We start from the raw sequence: 20,343 nt of genomic DNA on the forward strand, positions 1-20,343 counted from the left end.
ATCACTGCATTATTGTGCAAGTTAAAGACTTTGAAATATTAAACTTGCACGGAAGGTAGGAAAGTGCGATCGTCAACTGAATATTTTCTTAGTTTGGAATTTAAGAAATGATGTAAACGGTTGTACATGTACGTAAGAAAGAGCGATCTTTAGCTTCAAGTTATTCAGTAAGGGTTTCATGACACAATTACATAAATAAAAGGGCCGAAATATACCAGTGGCTTTGAAATGATTTTCAGTAACTGCAAGTACTCTCAGATCTGTACTTAGTGTCTTTATGTTATATATAAGATGTTACATGGACAATCATACCACATCTTCATTTTTTATAGTTTTTATTAGGGACAGGCCGCTGGCTGAGCAAACAAAAAAAGGGGGGGCAATCATGCTTCGGTCATTCCATATATAATCAACCAAATTGTCATACAAAAGGTCCTACTTGGACCCGCCTTTGCCACTTAATAGTCCAATATTTCCAAAAAAGGCGTTAACCTCCAATCAATCAACCAATCTCTGAAATACATCAAGTTAATGTTTTTGGTGGGGTTCGTGTTGCTTATTATTCAGTTTTATATGTTGTGTCGTGTGTATTTTTTTTGTCAGTTTGTCTTTTTCATTTTTAGCCATGGCGTTGTCACTTTTTTCGATTTATGAATTTGACTGTTTCTTTGGTATCTTTCTTCCCTCTTTTATTAATGCCTGCGTCACACTATCCCGATTATTATATACGATGGACACCCGAATGGGAAAATTTTAAGTTCGTACGAAGTTGTTCCCGATCTCGTTAAAATACCAAAAAGAGACCGAAGCAAGAATGATGAATAACGAAGTCTATACGATGGTGCCGAAATTATATATGATAGCAAAAGATGGACATTTGAAGGTTACCGAAGACGTGTATTTAAGCTTCATATCTCAGCCGAAGCCTACACGATGGATCACGAAGGCTATGCACACGATGGATTACGAATGCTACACGATTGATTACGACGATGGTGCGAAAACAAACAAGATGCATAAAGGTAAAATACATGTATGTACATAATACATGTATGAAAACGATCAAAACGGCGTTCTACCTGTTTTGATTTTTTTATAGTACGAACATAATTTCGACAACATATCGTATCTGTACAAGGCTGCCATGCATGGGGGAAATCGAACTGTTTGTCTAATTCTTATGAAACTTAGTTTATTGTCCCCTCGCCTACTACATGTAAGTTGCGTGTAGATTAACTGTTATGGACACTCTAGAACAAAAATGCTCAAAACTTGGTATGGTGTTACTCGTTAAGAAAATCTTAAGCACTATTGACTTTAAAGTTCAAAGGTCAAGGTCACAGTGGCAGTTGTAATACATGGCAATATCACCCTTGTGGAGACTCTAAAACCATTATGCTTCAAAACACATTTGGTATGTTCTTCCTCCTTGTAATGATCTGATATTTTTTACGTTCAATTTACAATTTTCTGCATGTATATGACACATATATTGTCCATATTTTTCCCCAATATGTGATATACGAGGACACGTCAGGCTCGGCATTGCTTTGTTTGAACTGTAAAATGTGTCTACTAGTCTGAATAATCACCCATATTTATGCCCATGTTTTCTGGTCTATCTTAAAGGTAAGGTAATGCAAAACGAGCTCTTTCCAGTTGAATATCATTATAATATAGACACACGGAAGGATGTGGGGAAATCATCAAATGCGACAAAATATGACATATAGAAAACAAAATGGTTATGGAGTAAACATTCGTGTGACAACAACTCAAACGATACATAAATAATCAGAATAACGAAGAAAAAGTTGGTTTCCCTATATACATGTACCTGCAGTGTTGGTGTACGAGGCGCATTTATGATTTTCATTATGTTACTTGATATGAAAAATTGACAAAAAATAATATAATACTTGTAAATGTAAATCCTGAGCCTGTAATAGCTGCTCTTCTTGTTCTATTTGAAATAATAGAAACAATGCAGTTCCCTTTTTTTGTTAGAATCTCATAGAATCATATGATATGAGTTCCATTTTTTGTGAACGTCTTTTTTAATTGTGGTCTTAGACTGACCAGCTGTGCATATCGCGCATGGCACTTAAAATGTATTTTAGCGCGAAAATTAAGCTTACATTTTGCTGGATTTAATGCCGTCGTAGTTCCATCTTTTCGCCTTCGTACTTGTATTCGATGGCAACACGACGAGATTACGAACATGTTAAAAATTAAAAACCTTTTCCGAAGTTGTCCCAGGAGGCTTGAAAAAGTGACCAATGGTTCTACGATGGTTAAAGATGGCACCACGAATAGCCCGATCTGGAAACGATTAGTCCCGATTTAGAAAATTTCCATAATCGAGTTGCCATCGGCGTAAAAATCAGGACAGTGAGACGCGGACATAAGGGCGATCACTATAGTGATGTTTGATTTAATTTCAATAATTTTGCTATAACATAACAAAGGGTTTGCAGTTTAGCTCAAAATGAAAACAGCGATAGCATGCTTCGAAGGGCTAAGTGAGCTTTTCTCATCACTTGGCGTCATTCGTCCTGCGTCAATCGTCCTGCGTCCGTCGTCCGTCAATTTTTACAAAAATCTTCTCCTCTGAAACTACTGGGCCAAATTTAACCACTCTTGGCCACAATCATAATTGGGGTATCTAGTTACGTGTCCGATACTTGTTTGGATTGATAAATATTTTGATACGAACGTCACTGATGAGTCTTATGTAGACGAAACGCGCGTCTGGCCGGAAATATAGGGTTTTTTTGTGTAAAAAGAGTGCAAAACATTTTTTGTAATTTGTGATAACGAATTATTTAATTGGTTAGAACGGTTTAAATTCGTTGAATTAGTAATTATCATTTTTTAGTAATTTATGATTTCTGATTAAAAATCATTTTCACAGATGTTTAGCACACCTGACCCACACTAGAATGTGAGATTTTCCCCTTAGGTTGCACCTGTTGCTGTTTTAAATAAAAAGTCTTATTCGCTGAAACAATTTGACCAAATGTTACAATATTTATACGTTATACTTTTTACCACAAAACACAATCAAACTTGTAATTGAAGAGCGTCACTTTTACAGTTCATAAGTTCATAGGTTAAGTCCTTTATTAATGGAAAAGTGATAATTCTGTCGTTTCCCTTGTCAACATTGAGTTTGCCTCAACCAATTGTTAATAAAGGAAGCTATTAAAACAAGAGTTCCAAATGGTGAAGTTGAAATCATCCCTTCGTAAATTTAACGGAAGCCATTGCAATTTGGTCAGTTAATTAGTAACAACGATTGGCCATCTGGTCAGAATGGGCAAATTATATGAAAGACTTACTGCTTAGTTTATTTCCATTTTTCTCTACATGTAGTTGTTTTAGTGGAGAAGACAAAATGTTTAAAGTTGAGAGATCTATGGACGACAGACGGACGGACGAATGAACGGACTCAAAGTGTTGACAAAGCGTTAAAAGGGAGGTACAAATGTTAATACGTATTCTAAAAGGTTTGGCAATTGTCACAATGTCACCTTTTATACAAAATGTATGTGTTCGTGCCTCAAGTTAAGAGTTTCATTAATGTCTGGAAGATTTTAATGGAGCTGTATAGATCTTCTGTGGTCACAAATTGTATTACAGCAAAACTAACGGGATGACTTCATAAACCCATCCTCTGTTTGTTATTCATAATGGTTCATATATATTTGCGTCGACTTAACAATCGATACCAGCACTGTATAAACTTTTCGACATACAATGACTAAATTAAATTTGACATTTCAATTAAACTGTGTATTAGTTTACTATGAACGTCGAGTTAATCAAGTACATAAGTGTTGAAAACCGTCACGCTAAATGCCTAAGAATCCCGAATAAAAAGTAATAAATCGCCATCAAAGGGACGTGTTGGTAGTTATTCTATATATTGAGGATTTTGTCAAATCATTGAAGTCGTCTGTCATTGCAGTTAAAAGAACTGATTTGAAGATATATACCTTGGATACGTAAATGTTTGAACTGAGGCGGTTGACCTTCATCGCCGAACAAGTTCCGAAAATGAAGATCGCGAGAAGGAATATACAGAGAAAAATTTGCACCCAGTAGCAGTATTTGATCCTGTAACGAATTTAGTGTTAGATTCTAAAAGGATAAGCGTGGAGTTTTGTTTAATTAAGAGGAAAATTAAGCACGATATTTCAATCTTTCGTAACAGTTTCCGAGTTTTAAACTTATTTCTGTGGTGCATGATAATTTAAAAGGAAAAAGTTGTGAGAAACTTTTCTTGGTGTCTAAAGTTAATATACCGAAAGATACAGAATTGGTTTTGGACTATGGATAGACCTTGAGAGATAGGATTCTAGGAAACCCTTGAATGACCGGATAACTCTGTCGCTTCTAAATTAAATGTAAAATGTCAATTATCAATTGGTAAGTAGGAAGACAATAATTCATCGATTTATTTTTATATATTCAAATTCAATATTTGGTAAAATTTGTCTAGAGACTAGGTAGTAGTGGTCAGGCTAGCGCTTCGGGCACAATTTGTAAGTTGTGCGTACAAGTTTCAAGAATTGAAATCTATACTTGAACAATGTTTAAAGAATGACTGTAATATCTGTTTCTTTCTAATTAAAGTTTGGATCACATGTTTGATGTTATTTCGAATAGATACTACAGCCTACCTTAACTTATTAAGAAAGAAAAAACATTTTTAATTTCATTAAATTTTTTCGTGTCTAAAATATACGTAACAGTGGGGATTAGTGAGTGACTGGATTGAATGTGAAACAATTTCATATATGTTTACAAAAGATCAGGAAATTTGGATATTTTATCGAAAGGTCATTTATTATTTTACTGCATGCATAAATTGATTGAATAGATCAAATTGGTAATAAATATCAATAAAGATATACATTGTATTCCAGAATTCGTCTATGCAAATCACAGGAAAATAATTAATTGGTTGCGTCAATACAAATATTCAGCGATTGTTTGTCAACAAACTTTAATATACTTTGTTCTAATAATAAACATTGTGCAACTAGACAACAACAAAACATAATAATCAGGGCAAACATGTACTAGATAGAACATGAATAAGGGCTAATGGACCGGGATTCTGTTTTATACAATATAACAACTAGTTTGATTTTATATGAGGCTTCACACCAGTCCATATGGACTAATACATATAAAGGTAAACAAGGAATGCAGATTATAACTACCGATCGAAAGCAAGGTAAGTAAAAGGCAGTGGCTATGTTGCCGGCTCCGGACTATATGAAATACATTTTATTGAAAAAAAATATCATGAACACACATGATAATATGTGGCTACTAGGTGAGATTTCTATAATCTTTTAGTCTTCGACTAGATAAAGGATAACCATACTTTCGTATGTCGAACAGTTCCACCACCAAATAATAAACGGAAAACTTAATAAACAATCCTAACACAACAACCTTATGTTCACTATTTACATTAGGATCTTTAAGTTTTAATGACTTTATACATGGGAAGTTTACAGTTTTTTTTACTTTGACATGGGAAGTTTACAGATTTTTAAGACTTTTTACATACAAAGTTAAGAATATTTCTGATTTTTTACTTTAAGCAGTTTGTTTTATTTTGGTATAGTACTATTTAATGTAATAACACTTACAGAATAAATTACATAAATTCTTTTTAGATAATTCGTAATTCAGAAAAAAACTAAATTCATAGTCTTTGACCTTTAAGAATTGACCTTTATATCTTTAAAGTAATATGGCACTAATTTATTTACTGCGTATTATGAGGGTAAATAGAAAAAAAACGACTTATTTAATGTTAATTCACATATTCATTAACTGAGACTTTAAGATTTAATAAAAAGGATTATACTTTTGAAAATTGTATTAAGTAGACTAGATTTTCAAATGTTTGTTTAATTATTCATTGCTGCAACACCCATCCTTGGACCCACTCTTCGTGCATGTTTTTTGTTTGCTTGGTCTTTCATCACCAGTTGATATCGTGCATTCTGTATAAGGAACACTGACCTTCTTGATTGGAATTTTATTTTGAGATATCAGGTCAGATGTGACTCAGTAAACAGTTTATATGCTTGTTTTGTCCATTAATACTTGTATTGTCATTTTATATGTTAGGTTTTCTTCAAGCACATCAACATTTGAGGTCAGGATGTTCTTACTTGTTCGTAAAATTGTTTGTCTTAATAAGACCGGCAAAATAGCAAAACTCTATACAAATCGCTTTTTTACCGAAGCCGATAAAATAAACCCTAACTAAGAGATGGATGTCCATCAATGTCTTTATCATTTTTATCTTTTATAGTGTGACGGTTATTTGTATATTTTATATATTCAGCTAGCCTATGTTCAAAATATTTGTATGTGCGTACTAGGTATGTAAAGTAGATGTAAATGATAATACTATAGATTTTTTTTTCAGAGGCTATAAATTGTACATGTACAGTGACAAATGATAACAGTGTGAATGTGAAAAATTGTGAGCTCTGCACATCGTCCTCAAGCAATTTTCGTGCTAATAGCAGAATAAAGTAATTAAAATAGCTGCCAAGGTAGTGTGAATGATATGATAATGTACATGTAGTTTGGTATGAACTTTAAAGTTTTCTTGCACTAATCTTTGAAATGAAGGAGCTGAATAAGGACTACAAATTGATATAAAAATGTGTGTACACCTAAGTAATACATGTATATTCTTATGGGCCTCAGGAAAAAACAGTCCTACAGCTTACGATGTTAACCTCTTTAAATATGTAAGAAATTGTTATTATATAACATTTACAGAGTAAAAAACAAAAACACTGAAATAAATGTAGATATTGTTTTCAAATCTATATATTATGTATATTGAAGCTCAACATTATGAAAAAATCACACAAGAGAAGAAAAACATTCAGATTACAGAAATGAACTTTGCATTATTTTCATAATTGAAAATTCTTAAAACTTAAAACTTTCTCATAAATTCTGTTGATACAATGTATACTTCACATTTTGCTGCGCTTCAACAATACTTATTTATCAGATGATTTGCATTATGTTCATAGTATGAAGATGTATCTATGTTATCTATAAACTTGTATGTGGGTTTAAATGAAGAAGAGAGGAAACCCAACATCACTATTACAACCTAAAGATTTGTAAAGATCTATATTCAGTCATAAACTATCATTATAATGTTTGTTCCATTTAACGTTTCTAAATTTTTTTCTACAATTTTAATGTATCTAAAGATCTAAATTTATTTGTAGGGGGAAATCATCAGAAATTTATGTAAAGAGGAACCTCCTAAAAGAAAAGACAATTCTGAAACAAAATCAACTAATGTACAAAAGATTGATGAAACTCATCAACAAAGGACAAACAACACAAAAACCTCTTATGTTGTCCCGAAAATACGTCAGATCAAGCACAGAAATTTACTAAAGGCGAATTTTCAAAATTAATGCTGGATAGAAGCAATATGCATCTCGATATTTTGAAATATATTCAAAATTGTTCCACTACATTAAATTAATGCCAAAAGTAGGAGACCCCGCGAATAGTTGTGAGGACTATGCTGATAAAACTAGGAATTTTACTTAGGAGCAAAGATCATCAATCCTAAAATATTTATGTGACAATGTTCATCCAATCACCTTGCAACACCTTGATGTACATGTACCAAGTCTAATTCATGTCACTATTACATGCACTTTGATACACAGACCATCCAACTTTGATTCAGGTTTGTCTGTTTTTGCTTCTCTTTTATTTCTGTCAGAAAAATATTGACTTTGAAATTTTGCTTAGTTTACATGTATTAGTTTGTGTTTAGATTTGTTTAAAGGCAACTACTTGTGATAAGTCAATGGGATTTGGTAAGTAGGTCCGAGACCACAATTGTCGTCCCTTGATTAATATAGTCCCTAGTGTTAACAGTGGGTTACTTGCCAATAATTTTTATACCCCTTCCAAGTTTATTTCTCCATGTTTAATGCCTCAAATTGTAAGTAGGGGGTGAAATTACACTGTAAAAAATTTGGGTCCAGAATTTTACAAGAAAGTAGTGATTTGGTCCAGCTGAAAACAGTTCAGGAGTTATGGTGTTGAGATATTGAAAATGAAAGTGTGAGTTTCAGGTTAAATTTTTCGGTCAAGGTAGTTTTTGATGATGTTGAAGTCCAATCAACTTGAAACTTAGTACACATGTTTCCTATGGTATGATATTCCTAATTTTTATGCCACATTAGATTTTTTACCCAATTTCATGGTCCATTGAACATGGAAAATTAAAGTGCGAGTGGGGCATCCGTGTACTTTGGACACATCCTTGTTCTTCCAATTTTAGTTTGTTTGTGACTGTACAACCATAAGGTCAAACCAAATGATTGAAAATAGGAAATATGGTTGATTCCAATTTTGTAAGCTAGGACAAAAGTGGCCATTGAAAGAAATTAGTTGTCTTAAAAAGTATGTTTGAAATGGACAGTCCATTTTTATGTGAAAAAGTATTCTTCAAAAAAACTTATTTCAAATGTGAAAACTGTAGATATAAGCTGTTAAAGGGGAACCACTAATGATATTGTTATATATAGATGTGGTATGATTGCCAATCAGACAACTGTCCACAAGAGACAAAAATATGGGCTTCAACAATGAGCAAAGCCAATACTGCATAGTCAGCTATAAAAGGCCCCGATATGACAATATTAATGTAAAACAATTCAAACAAGAAAACTAATGACCTCATTTAAATATAATAATGAACAAAAAACAAATATGTAACACATAAACAAACGAAACGACAACCACTGATTACAGGCTCCTGACTTGGGATAGGCACATGCATAGATAATGTGGCTGGGTTAAACATGCAAATTTTCTTTTACATTGGCATTTCCACATATATCACATTGCATTGCACTTTCAGTTTCATTCATCAGTCATTAACGTTTTTTCACAATTTAAGGTTAAGTTTTATTTGTTTTGAATGATTAAACCATTTGCATGATTTCAAATGTCATATCCACTTTTTCCTACCTGCCCCTGGAGGACTTTTGAATTCAGTGTTTGTTTGAAATAGCACATCCTATTGATGGCCTCTTTTTCAAAATTTTATTAAAAGTTTCAACTACATAGTTAGATCTTAATTTTTCAGGCTTTTTACATCATATGGCTGATCTAGATGCTGTTTTAAGAGCACAGTCTGTACTGTTTGTGATTGAAGAAGAAGTGGAAACAAAGCCAGAAAATCTGTTGAGTCATACAGATATTCTGTTTAATATGTCCCGAAACACAAACTTCAGCGAAGACCTACTTTAGAAAAGATGCATGGCAGCTTGTTTTAAATACTCTCAAAGTATTAGAAGGTACACAAATGTAACCAGTCTGAATATTAAAAATAGAAAACTAACGACCTTATTTAAATATAAAAATGAACAAAAAACAAATATGTAACACATAAACAAACCACTGATTACAGGCTCCTGACTTGGGATAGGCACATGCATAGATAATGTGGCTGGGTTAAACATGCAGGTTTTTTTTTACATTGGCATTTCCACATATATCACATTGCATTGCACTTTCAGTTTTATTCATCAGTCTTTAACGTTTGTCACTATTTAAGGTTAAATTTTAACTTAACTGCTGCAATCAAAGAATTTTCATTGCTTTTTTAGCTCACCTGGCCCACAAGGCCAAGTGAGCTTTTCTCATCACTTGGCGTTCCTCGTCCTTTGTTCGTCTCCGTCGACATCGTTGTTAACTTTTACAAAAATCTTCTCCTCTGAAACTACTGAGTCAAATTTAACCAAACTTAGCCACAATCATTATTGGGGTATCTTTTTGAAAAAAAAATGTGTGCAGTGACCCAGGCAACCAATCAAGATGGCCGCCATGGCTAAAAATAGAACATATGGGGTAAAATGAAGATTATAACTCTGAAAATAAAGCATTTAGAATAAATCTGACAAAGGATTGAATTGGTATCTAGTCAATATCTATTTTCCCTGAAATTTTCAGATGATTTGGAGAAACGATTGTTGGGTTGCCTCCCCCTCAATTGGTAATTTGAAAAAAAATGCCTTTTTTGGTTATTATCTTGAATATTGTTATAGATAGAGATAAATTGTAAACAGCATAAATGTTCAGCAAAGTAAGATCTACAAATAAGTCAACATGACCAAAATGGTCAGTTGACCTCTGAAAGAGTTATTGCCCTTTATAGTAAATTTTTAACAATTTTCATTAATTTGGTAAATTGGTTTACAAAATACTTTCCTTTCTATCTAAAGGGCCAAGTTTATTATAGATAGAAAAATTGTAAGTAACAAGAATGTTCAGTCAAGTAAGATCTTCAAACACATGTTTGTCATGAATCCATCTGTGTCCTTCATAGACTAAGGTGAGCGACACAGGGTCTTTAGAGCCTCTAATTTATGTTTTAGATATGTATATTAGTAACACTCAGAAGTATTATGATAAGATTTCTCCATGCCAGACAAGAAAAGGCAAAGCTTTAATAGGTCCAGTTGAAGGTGAGTTTCATATTAATGAATATTGAAAAAAACATCTGAACGTAAGTACGTATATGTGGAATAATTGCCATTGGTACCAAACCCAGTTACGACATTGAACAAGTATTAAATAAGCTCTCTACGAGTTCAAGTTTGACATCATTAAAAGTTGACTTTTGACTGGTTTCTGCTGGTTTATAGTAGAAACGTGTTTAACTGGCCATGGACCTAAGAGCAAATTGATTTTATTTCCAATAAGTTAATTAATGAAAATATAAAATGTGTAAAAGATTTTCAAGGAGACAACAATGAGCTAGAGACCAATTTGCATAGATGTAAACTACTATTGGTTACTGTTTGGCCTTCAACAATAAGCAAAATCTTTAAAATGTAGGAAGTTATGAAGACTTTGTGACATTATGTTAAGACTTTGTAATAACTTCACCATTGTTTTAAGGATAACGCGTATTCAAGCACTTTTTAAAAAAAATTGTAGGAAGAATATTCAAAAAGTTTTCAAAAAGGACATCAGACCAGATTAAATCAAGTAAGTAATTCTTGACTTGTGTAAGTATTTTAATTTATAATGTTCTGATTCGTACTGTTTTCTACTGCACAAGTATTTCTTTGAACATACAACAGTTTGGGTTCTACAGATAAGTCTGAACCATCTTACATATTTATCAATATGCTCCAGTAACATTGATATTGCAAGATGTTAACTCTGCATAGTATATTATTTACTTTTTATATTTGTATTGATTTAGTATAAAACCAGATAGGTTGTTCATTTGTGTAAGTTGAAATTTGAAAATTCACCTCTTATTCCATTTTTTCTCTTAAAAGATGATTTTGATCTATTTTTTTTAGCTTTTTGGCAGAAAAATGTATTTAATTGTACTTAAGGCATCATGAATTAATAATAATCATTTATAAAAAATCTGCCACTAAAAATTAGAGGTGAGTAATTTCAGGCTTTAATGAGACTCTTGTTTCTGTAGATATCTTGTTTCAATATTTGTGAAACATGTTTATGCCAACCTGGGGAGATATGATATAACAAAGAATACTAACAATTTAGGCAGTTTATTTATACACATTTTTTATACCCCATGCAACTTAAGTTACGAAAGGTAAAATATTTTTGACTGGTCCATCGGTATCAAAAAAGCTTGGATGGGATTGTTATTGACAGAAATAAGAGGAGGGAGACTTTTTTCACGAGGAGACTGGATAAAGATCATAGATTTTTGCTTTATGCCTAGAACATGTAGAAAGCACATTTATTTTTTGTTGGATTTCCTATAAATTTCAATGAAGTGCTGGATATCGGTTAAGGTGGACCACTTTGTCAGGGGGGGGGGGGGGGGGAGGATGAAAATCATAGATTTATATTTTGTTTGCCTAGTGACAATATAGGGATGTGGGGTATGTGATCCTGCTCACTTAACTTAAGTTCTTTTATAGATAACCGAGCTATAAAAAAAAGTTCTATGACATAATTCTAGGTAAAAAAGATAAGAAATCCTTTGATAGTGATGACAGATCTCCATTTAAAGCAAGACATGGTTGGTATTTTTAAATATTTGTATTTAGAAATACTTATTGCTGTTGTTCTACACATCTACAAATTTCCTACTCAATTATACATGTATCAGGCTTATTATGTTGCATGCCAGAAGCATTTCATCTTAACAAGTCAATTCTAACATCTTATAATTAATTACTTTTTAGAAAAAAGAAGTGTATATTCCTTTACAAGTGAGGAATTTTCTCCATTAAAAGCTAGGAAAGCTAAGAAATCCTTTACAATAAAATCAACGGTACCAATTTTGTTGCACCAGATGCGCATTTCGACAAAACATGTCTCTTCAGTGATGCTCGTGGCCAAAATGTTTGAAATCCAAAGCTTATATAAAAGATGGAAGATGGAAGAGCTTACAAGTGAGGACAATATTCCATTAAAAGGTAGGAAAGCTAGGAAATCCTTTACAAGTGAGGACAATTCTCCATTAAAAGCTAGGAAATCCTTTACAAGTGAGGATAGTTCTCCATTAAAAGCTAGGAAATATCTTACAACTGAAGATAGTTCTCCATTAAAAGCTAGGAAATCCTTTACAACTGAGGGCAGCTCTCCATTAATTGCTAGGAAATCCTTTACAAGCAAGGACAGTTCTCCATTAAAAGCAATACAAGGTGAGTGATAACATGTTATTTGATAATTCCATTGACTTATATGCGTGTTTTTAACAACACGGAAAATCAGAATTAAGCAGTATTTATATTGAGTGTTTTTATAAATTTAGAAACACGTCAGAGGGAATCCCAGTTTTGATAAAATACGATAGTTCTCGGAATTCAGATAAATCTATCTTTGTCATTTAAGAAATGAAGTGGAGTTTTTCTTATATGTTATTGTTATGAAACTGATATTTAAGATCATTGTAATTCCATAAAGAAATAGAGAACCATCTAGGTCGTTTAGTCGACATTTAATATACGATCTTGCTCAAAGGTTTGTTTTGGTAATTATGCGCATGCGTATAGATTTCTTGACTTCAAGGGGTTTTAGCTCTGGATTCCCCACTCAATTAATTTATATCTCATGGGATCTTTTCTATGAATGTCTGCTATTGAGGGTTATTGTTGTTGCATATCTGTAAATCATATGCATCATTTAAAAAAAAATGAATGTAGTCATCATCATAGAACACCCCTTCAGGCGAAATGGAGTCTACCATATTATCGTTTCGAGTTGTCTCACTTCCTTAAATGTTGAGTCAAACGACATGTCCAGTATTAGCTCGTTCTGTCAATAAATGTTGTATTTTATTTAAAACGATCGCAATTTGAACCGATAAATTTGTACGGAAAGGAGTCATGATCACTGACTCAAAGAAAATTAATTATTTGAAGAGTTAGGAATGGGGTTCCTCCTAGAACTAACGTAGGAAAATAGGTGATAAGATACGAAGTGGAATATACTTTCTCTCACTCTGAGTCACAGTGACTGCTGTGGAAAGTAAACTTGGAATTGATAGTACAAAAATAAAACACAATAGGCCTATTTTCATTGTTCTTATAGGATACAACATATAAATATTAACATTTTAAGTAGTTTAAGAAACAGTTTATGCATACACACTTATTGATACAACCAAGGTATAACAATAAACTATGACATAATTGTAAGTAGTAGAGATAAGAAATCCTTTGATAGTGATGACAGATCTCCATTAAAAGCTAGGAAATCCTTAAATAGCAAAGACAGTTCTCCATTTAAAGCAAGAAATGGTAGGTATTTTCTATATTTTGTATGTTGATATATTTTTTCTGTTCTAGACATAACTGTGTAGTAAGCTGACTTAAAAAAGAATACACAAGTTTCTTCGTAACACTCACTTCTAACACTTTACAATTAATTTCTTTATAGGAAAAATAAGTGTGGACAATTCTTCATTAAAAGCTAGGAAATCCTTTACAAATGAAGATATAGTTTTCCATTAAAAGCTAGGAAATCCCTTACAAGTGAAGATAGTTCTCCATTAAAAGCTAGGAAATCCCTTACAAGTGAAGATAGTTCTCCATTAAAAGCTAGGAAATCCCTTACAAGTGAAGATAGTTCTCCATTAAAAGCTAGGAAATCCCTTACAAGTGAAGATAGTTCTCCATTAAAAGCAATAAAAGGTGAGTGATAATATAAATATGTTATATACCTATTATCATTAAAAAGAGGAAGCTAACATAGGGGACAATGAAAGTTAATACCATTACTTTAACCATTCAAAATCCTGAAATTTAGTTTTTGATCCAGATAGTCATTTGAGCTTATGCCATCACTTGCTATAATCCTCATGAATTATTTCCAGAATCTTCCGTTCTGAAATTAATGTGTCAAATACTTCAAAAAGACTTAAAGTGAATGTTCCTTAGGGTATATAGTTTATAAATTTTAATTGATGATTTGATTCATCAACAAATCTTGATGCTGTTGCTAAGAAAAAGAACATAGTTTAGTGGTTTTTGTGAAATTGGTGTCTTTTTAATAGAATTATGCCATTTTCAATTAAATTTTTTAGTGCGTCTTTTCATGTTGTAAAGTTATACTATGGTAAATGAGGTTAGGGTAAAGGTTGGCGTCTGTTAAAACATTCACACCTGTTGCATTTATTATATGCACCTGTCCTTAGTCAGGAAGCTTTTGTTTAGTGGAAGTCGTTTGTTGGTGTGTTTCATATATGTTTATTGTTTCTCGTTTTGTGAATAGATAAGACCCTTTGTTTCCTGTTTGAATTGTGTAACACTGGTCATTTTGGGACTCTTTATAGCTTGCTGTTGGATGTGAGCCAAGGCTCTGTGAAGAAGGCATTACTTTGACCTACAATTGTTAAATTTGAATTCATTGTGAATTGGATGGAGATTTGTCTCATTGGCACTCATACAACGTCTTCTTATTTATATAAAGGATAAATGCAGTTTTGGGCTTATATCTCACTAAAGCAGTTAGAGCAAAAATAATGGAGGTTTATGTAAGTAATAGAACAAGATCTATCTGCCATAAGATGAACACTGCAATTGGACAACCCATGTTTGGTAACCGTCCCGAAATGGTTGATTTGTTGGTTATTTCATTGTATCGTTAATTCTATTATAGATAGAGAGAAGTTAAAGTAAATAAATTCAGCGAAGTTAGGTATAAAAATAAGTCATTATCAGGTTAAGATCTATATGCATTGTAACTTTCAAACATATCCAACAACCCATTGTCGGGTTACTGGTCCGAAATAGTTATTTTTAGGGAATTTTATTGTTTTTGGTTATTATCTTCAATTTTTTTTTGGAGATATATAGAGATAAAATGTTACAGCAAAAAATGTTCAGCAAAGTAAGATCTACACATGAGTCAAATGAGTGAAATTGAAATGAGATATTAAACTGTATGCAATAAAAATAGGAGGAACAATTTATTTGCTTATATTTTAAGATTCTGTGGATTTATTGATTTTCGTGGGATACCAATTTTTGTGGATAACGTGGGTGTAGGTGAATCACAAATTTCTCTAGGCTTGTTTCAACACATAATAAAAACCATGAAATGAAATATACAAAAAAACACAATTTTTCCACAATCCACGAAAACTTGTACCCACGAAAATAAATGAATTCACAGTAATACAGTTTGCATGTTCCTATATACTTTTTTTTATTTATTTTAATTGAAGTAAATGAAAAATATTTCCTCAGGAATGCCCACCTTCTTAATTATAAAAGCAAAAGAAATGAAAGCTGAAATTATAGAGTATCTGCAGAATTATAAGCCATTTAAATCATTGCCAAAAGTTGGAGATCCTGTTTAACCATTATGTTGACAACACTAGAGGCATATCTGAGGAAGTGAGAGATGAATTAACTTCATATCTCAGCTTGACATATAAAGACATTTTCAATATATCTGTCAGTTCTGACATTCCATCTATGATGCACAACACTATATCATTCATAATACATCATTCAGGAAACAAAGGTACAACTTTTATGAGAGAAAACAATATTTTCTTTTACTTTCTGTTACATTAGAAATAACAGTACTGTAGTTGAAGAGTTGCCACCGTCAATTGTTACACAGTAGACAGTATCAGAGACAGTAAAACAGTGATTTGCAACCATCAAATTAAAATTGACAGTGACAACTGTTCAAGTACAGTACTGTTATTCCGATTCTAATGCATTACAAAAAGAAAAAGTACGATAAAACTTTAAAAAACGACTAAACTTGACAATTAGAAACAAAAAAACGCGAAATTTAATGAATTATTTTGGCACAAAAATGTCATGGCTAAACGTGACGTCATACAAATGAAAACTTACAAACTGGAGGTTATTACCTTACCCGTACGCTTCAAATTACGATAAAATTACATTAAAACGCCAAATTCAAGGTAGGTGTTGTTTTATTTTCAATTATATAGTAGTAATCGAACATTTGTTGATTCAATCAATTCAAAATGGGGGGGGGGGGGGGGGCCTCCTTAGTTAAGCCTGACCAACTGTGGATTTGACAGCAAATTTTAGCCAATGAAAAAAAAATTGTTACATCCAAATTGCATTAGAATACTCATTATCTGAATAATAGAAATCTGTCACATTTTGTTATTGTTTTCCAGTTTCTTGTTTTTATATTACTGCATACACCTTAATATGTTATTTTATATTAAACCAATTTCTGCCTGTCATGGCATTGAAGGTTGTGTTCTATAAACATATAATTTATTCCATTTGAATTAAGGTAAATTTATAGAGATGACCTGCTGTTGAAAAAATACCCGATGAATGATTTTTTTCAGTGGTTTATTTATGTTAGCTGAAATGCTTTTGGAATAGGCCTAGGTAACTATAGCTAAGATGATAGACAAGTGCCTCATGTTCAAAAATATTCATGTAATTACAGTAGCCCATCCAGAATTATTCAAAATGTTACAACTTACATGAACATCAGTGTAAAGGTTAAACTTTATGATATACATTTTACGTTTTTACAGGATATCAATGTTATTTCGTCTTAGATTTTATTCTAAAAAAATCCCAATTTGATGTTTTAGGGACCAATTTGAAAACACCTAGAATCATCCCTGGTGGAATAAGCTTGTTTTTTCTCCTTTTTCATTTACATTTTTACTCAACTGTTTAATTTTCCAGATTTAAATAATCCAATAGATGTTTGCCAAAATTTAGAAAGGATCCGTGAAACTACTGGAGAATATGAAAGGATTGGTAAAAATACTGAAAAGGGTAAATAATCTAAAGTTTTTACAACTTTATATCAGTCCAAAGATTGTTTTTTTCACAGTTTGTCTTTTAAATCTTATTTACATTCTGAATTGCAACTTGTATACTTTTGAAGATTTGACTGATAAAAGAATTTTATTCAGATTTGGAAAAGGATGATAACAGTTTGTGAAAAGAAGTTTCATCTTCATAATGCAAATTTAAAATAGTTTTAATTGTTTTAATTCCATACAAATATTTCAGGGAAGGTTAGAATGAATTTTTTTTTTTTAAATCCTGATTTTCATTTCAGATGCAATTACAGGACTTATTAATCATTCATCCACAAAAGATAAAAAATCAGAAATAGGTGAGAAATCATTTAGTATAAAATAATAGTTGGTTAAAAAATCTTCTACTCTGAAACTGCTTAGCCAAATTTAACCAAACATTGCCAAAATCATTATTAGGGTATCTAGTTTAAGAATTGTGTCCGGTGTCCTGGTCAACCAACCAAGATGACCGCCATGGTTAAAAATAGAACATAGGGGTAAAATGCATTTTTTGGCATATAACTCAAAAACCAAAGCATTTAAAGCAAATCTGACATGGGGGTGAAATTGATGATCAGGTCAAGACCTATCTGCCCCGAAATTTTCAGATGAATCGGACAACCCGTTGTTGGGTTGCTGCCCCTGAATTGGTAATTATAAGGAATTTTTGCTGATTTTGGTTATTATCTTGAATATTATTATAGATAGAGATAAACTGTAAACAGCAGTAATGTTCAGCAAAGTAAGATTTTGTTTAATATTCACATAGACCAAGGTGAGCGACACAGGCTCTTTAGAGCCTCTAGTTTTAAAAGCAATGTATTTGCATAATAATAGTCTTTTTAGTTAGTAAAATAAGTTGATGTTTTGTAGGCAGAAAAAGATCAGGAAATAAGAAAATAGATGCAGCAGAATCCAAGAAGTGTACAGTAAGACTGACTGATATTGGTACTATTAAAAACTTGAAAACATATGTTAACAAGACAGAGAAAAAAAAGAAAAAGAAGGAAGATATGTGTAAAGAACTTGTAAAAAAAATTTTAAATGTTAAAGGGGCACTAGCTGTCAAATTCATGTTCACCGACTTTACTTAATTTCTAGTATTTGATTTATAATAATGAATAATGTTAACATTTATCCAACCTATTTAAAGTCTAAAAAAAATTATTAAGAGGACACGGTATAAAATTACATTTCGTGTGTTCGCAGTCTAGACCGCCATCTAATTAATTATTGAGTTGACCTCTAAAGTCTTTCAATGACCATATAAGCGATGTAAACATAAATATAGATATAAATAGATCAAGCAAATTCATGCTCTTGGATTATTCTAGGTCTATTTAATTTGATATTATAGATGAAACATTAATGTTTATCATCGTTTTTATCTGTATAAGAATGATTTTCTGTGGATCAAATCAGTCAATCAATTGATTTACCTTTGCTTCACTTTCAATGTTGATATTCTTTTCCTTTAAATAATTTTACACATTCAATTCATGTGTTATCCATTTCAAGCTAAGGAGTTAAATTGAAGTTCACATTAATACAAATTCTATGAGGTTGAATTATTCACTTGCAAGTGAATAATTCATTATCAATGATTTTAGCTTATTTTGACAGAACTAAATCATACTTGCTGCTAAAAGCGAATTATTATTTCATCATTGTATTTCATTAGTGATTGAGCAAAAAAAATAATATATAATTTTTTTTTTATATATCTCGTAGCTAGTGCCCCATTAAGATTTAAAAAAGTTCATCTGATATGAAACAACAAATTCAGGATACTTTGTGTCATATTTCAAATAAGTTGAATGTATATCTACTTATGATAAAACTATGGTATTGCAAAATGTCGTAACTTTTTTTTTTGTCTTATTGATGAAAATCGATAATAGGAAGAGTAAAAAAGCCTGTGAAGTAAAAATATAAAAAAATATATTAATATATAACAAAATCCCTTCAAGAAAATATTGTGAACTTTAGTTTAGTCATGCAGTTCTATGACAGCAGATCTTTTTTATGTTATGCAACTTTACCATAAGTTTGACCAAATGCAAAGCAAATGCAAAGCAAATGCAAAGCAAACAATAAAAATCAGGAAAGAGAACACATGGATGTATATATTTATTCTGTTTGACTTGAATTTACATTATTATTTATCTAAAGTTTTTCAACTTTTCAATAGATAGACTAAGTGTAAATGTTTGTTATGTCTGCAAATTTTCAATATTATTTTTTCATGGAGTAAATGAGTCTGTATTGCAAACAAAAGAGTGTATTACACAGTTCTTTCCATTAAGTTCATATTTATGCACAAAAAAAATCATAATTATGAGTACTGTTTTTCACTGTTTATTGTATATGTTAGCGGCAATAAGTGAAATTAGGCATTAAGCTTAAATCCTAGGCAATAAGCTTATGCCTAGGCATTAAGTTATTGCCTGAAATTTCCAGGCATTAAGCTTATTACCTGAAATTTGGTGATGATTATTCATCCTATTGCCGAACATGATTTTAGGCAATAAGTGAAATTTTAAAATTTAGGTGTTTTTAGTGATTTTTCTTGAAACTAAGTATTTTCTTAATTATATTCCTAATATTAATATACATTTATCTGACAAATCCTCAATTTTAGTACTTTTCTTATTTAAAACAGAATTAACTCATACTTTTTTGTGGAAGTACATAAAATAATTGAGCGATCAAATGGAGATATCCATGACATGCTAACTGCATGGCTGAGGGACAATGAATCAACAAAGTGGGCAATTGGTATCAAGTTCGTCCAGATTCAAAAGAATTCAGCTCTTAACAAAGGCATTGGACGGTCCCCCTATGAAGCCTTATTTGGTAAATGTGCGACAATTGGATTAACATCAGAGGCCAAAATTCCGAAAGAAATATTGATGAACTTAGAAAAGGAAGAGGACTTACTTAAGCTCCAGACAGAGTCTGCAAACGATCAACCTGTAACTGAAAAT

General features: G+C 31.8%; 2 long non-coding RNA genes across 2 annotated transcripts; both read left to right on the forward strand.

The window, feature by feature from the left end:
• Positions 1 to 2,824: 2,824 nt before the first annotated feature.
• LOC134696007 (uncharacterized) lies at positions 2,825 to 7,519 on the forward strand. Its single transcript, XR_010102881.1, has 3 exons — positions 2,825 to 4,431; positions 6,461 to 6,590; positions 7,290 to 7,519. It is a non-coding gene; the product is annotated as an uncharacterized LOC134696007 (long non-coding RNA).
• Positions 7,520 to 7,546: 27 nt separating this feature from the next.
• On the forward strand, positions 7,547 to 12,343 carry LOC134696008 (uncharacterized). Its single transcript, XR_010102882.1, has 5 exons — positions 7,547 to 7,765; positions 9,179 to 9,389; positions 10,470 to 10,559; positions 11,035 to 11,085; positions 12,273 to 12,343. It is a non-coding gene; the product is annotated as an uncharacterized LOC134696008 (long non-coding RNA).
• Positions 12,344 to 20,343: the final 8,000 nt, after the last annotated feature.

This window comes from Mytilus trossulus, chromosome 14 (assembly GCF_036588685.1).
Source record: "Mytilus trossulus isolate FHL-02 chromosome 14, PNRI_Mtr1.1.1.hap1, whole genome shotgun sequence".
In the NCBI taxonomy this organism is placed as follows: Eukaryota; Metazoa; Mollusca; class Bivalvia; order Mytilida; family Mytilidae; genus Mytilus; species Mytilus trossulus.